This window comes from Myotis brandtii, unplaced genomic scaffold (assembly GCF_000412655.1).
Source record: "Myotis brandtii unplaced genomic scaffold, ASM41265v1 scaffold2603, whole genome shotgun sequence".
Lineage (NCBI taxonomy): Eukaryota > Metazoa > Chordata > Mammalia > Chiroptera > Vespertilionidae > Myotis > Myotis brandtii.
Window position 1 is genome coordinate 1,479 of NW_005359896.1, and position 2,867 is coordinate 4,345.

Here is a 2,867-nt window from a genome sequence, read left to right on the forward strand (position 1 = left end):
ACCAGAACTTGGCTGGAGATCCTAGCCAGAACTTCGCTGGAGGTCCTGACCAGAACTTCGCTGGAGATCCTGAGCAGAACTTGGCTGGAGTTCCTGGCTAGAGATCCTGGCTAGGCTGCTGATCAACTGAAGGCTGTCTCTGTGTCATTCCCTCATCCTCGACTCTGTCCACACCTTTGGGGACCCCTGGACCTGCTGGGGTTGGATCCCAGCATTCTCTATCCATGGGGGGTATCATTTATTGGTCACACAGAGGCCATTGTAGTCATGGCTTCCATCCTCAGAGGCCTAAATGCAAACATGCCTGTCACATGATTTTGCGGATGTGAAAAGCATGAGCCATGTCACTCAATTCCATGCACCCTTAAGAGTATGGATCTAAAATGCCTTGGGATCTATCACTCAACATTATTTTAGTCTGGCCAGTGGTTGAGCATCGACCTATGAACCCCGAGGTCACGGTTCAATTCCCGGTCAGGGCACAGGCCCAGGTTGCAGCCTCAATGCCCAGTGGGGGAAGTGCAGGAGGCAGCCGATCAATGATTCTCTCTTATCATGGATGCTTCTCTCCCTCTCTCTCTCTCTTTCTCCTTAAGATCAATAAAATATTAAAATTATTTTTAATGAGTTGTCAGCCATGGCTAAGAGTCGTTCTTGATTTAATTCCAAGTAAGGCCAGGGAGGCCACTGTCATAGAGTTCCACAAACATCACTGACACTGCTCGTTGGCACCGAGAGCTGTACATGCGGAGTGAATGCCTGCAGGTCTGACATGACATGTGGGCCTCCGTCGTGTAACACGGAACAGGATGAGTGTGACGGGGACGGGCCCACGGGGACTGGTGTCTCCAGAGGCTACGTAGACGGCACAAGCCCAGGGGGACATGCCGACCCCGAAGTGATATTCGAGGCGCCTCCATGACCAGGCACCTGGGGACCAGTTAGAGCGTGAGCGCTGGAGGGGCCCTGGGATCCAAGGGACTCGCGTGACCAGCGCCTCCTGTTGAGGACGGGAGTGCAGAGACCCTGAGGGCCTCAGGGACATTATCCCTGTCCCCATCCGCCCCCTCCTGTTCCCTGACTCCAATACCCAAGGTGAAGGGTTAGAAAGTCACAATAAGCCTCGCTTAGATGTGACCATTAAACAGTCAATTAAGTGACTGAAAAGTAACCAGCTTTTGGTGCAGAGAGAAATCCCAATAAAACCAGAGCCAACTTCAGACGCCCATCAGCCCTGAGGGAAAACCAACACTCCCCTGGCAGAGGAGGTTAGATCTCCTGATATTGGCCTTTGGGGGTGAGGCGGTCTGTTCTGTTCGACTGTCACTCACATTTTTCCATTTTGGTGCATAATTGTAACAGCTGACACTGGCTGCCAGGGACTGGGCCGAGCATTTGTCCTGGATGAACCCACTTGTCCTCACACACATCTGTGCTGTCCCCTTATTTACAGACGAGGACACTGAGGCAGAGGGGTCAGCACCTGCTGGGGACCCCACAAGCGGGAAGCTCCAGAGCTGAGCTTGAACCCCGGGAGTCTGGCCCTGAAGATGGGCTCTTGCTCACAACCCACTGAGGGGAACGTCCCACATTTGAAAGAGAGACCCAAACGGCCTCCAGATTCTCAACAATGTGTGAAGCTGCCGGTTAGGGCTCTGAGGTGGCGGGACTGAAACTGCAACAATCTGAGAATAAGTTGTGCAATGAATGCTCTAATGTTCCTCAGGGGCAAGGTGTGTGCGTGGTGTTCTTAGATCCCTCGTCCCGTCTCCGAGGAAATGTTGGTGATTTCATGCTTCAGGCTTTGGCTACTTCAAGTGTGTGGACGTCAGTGTGTTTTTGTTGCTGCTACAGTTCCTGTCGCCAAGGGGCCACTGTTTCTGTTAGGTGCACAGTGACAGGTTTGCAGGAAGGATTGCCGTCCCTGGGCCAATACTATATTCAGATACAGCATCAACTTTCATCTGTTATAACTGCGTTTCTCACTAGATTATGTTAGATTTCTCTGATGGTTGATTAATTATCTACATAGTGGTGGCCCGGTGCATGAAATTTCTGCACATTAAAAGGGAATTAATCAAAGGGAATATTTTAATATTGCTATTTGCTCTTTCTCTATAATAGAAGTTTTAGAGATGAAAGAAAATTAGTAAAATATATATGAAAATCTACCTCCTGTCAGAGTCTGGGGCAGGCTGCAGGACCCAGAGTCTAGTCCCCGCCCACCTGCGCCTGCCTCGAAATTGCGTGAGACCCAGACCAGGCCAGCCCAACCCTCATCAAGTCCTGCAGGGCTGGTGGCTCAGCCTCAGGTCCCCCAGCCTGGCGCTGGCAGATCTTGCAGCCTCAGGTCTTCTGGCAAGCCTTGCCCAATGGAGAGTACAGCCACAGGTCCCCCATAAAGCCCCGCTGGGTGTGGGGGCATAGCCTTAGTCCCCTATAAAGCCCTGCTGGGTGGGTCACAGACTCAGGTCCCCTGGCCCCAACACTGGGGTGGTGGGTGTGGCCTCAGGTCCCCAGACCTGAGCTCATGTCTCCCTGCCCTGGTATGAGGGTGCGAGGGTGTAACGTCCATTTGCATATTAGCTCTTTATTATATAGGATTATGACCAACTTATTGATGGCTTTTGATATGCATCCCCCCTGGTTTAAAGGGAATGTTTTCAACAAGTTGAGAGCCTCTGTGTTGACTAGAATTTATTCAAAGCAGCTTTTAGTTCACAGAAAACTTGAGCAGAAAGTAGGAAGAGCCTGGCCGGGGCAGCTCAGTGGTTGAGCGTCACTCTGTGTGCTGAAGGGTTGCCAGTTCAATTCCTGGGCAGGTTCCACACCAGCTGCCACCTGAATGCCCGTCCAGCACGTACAGA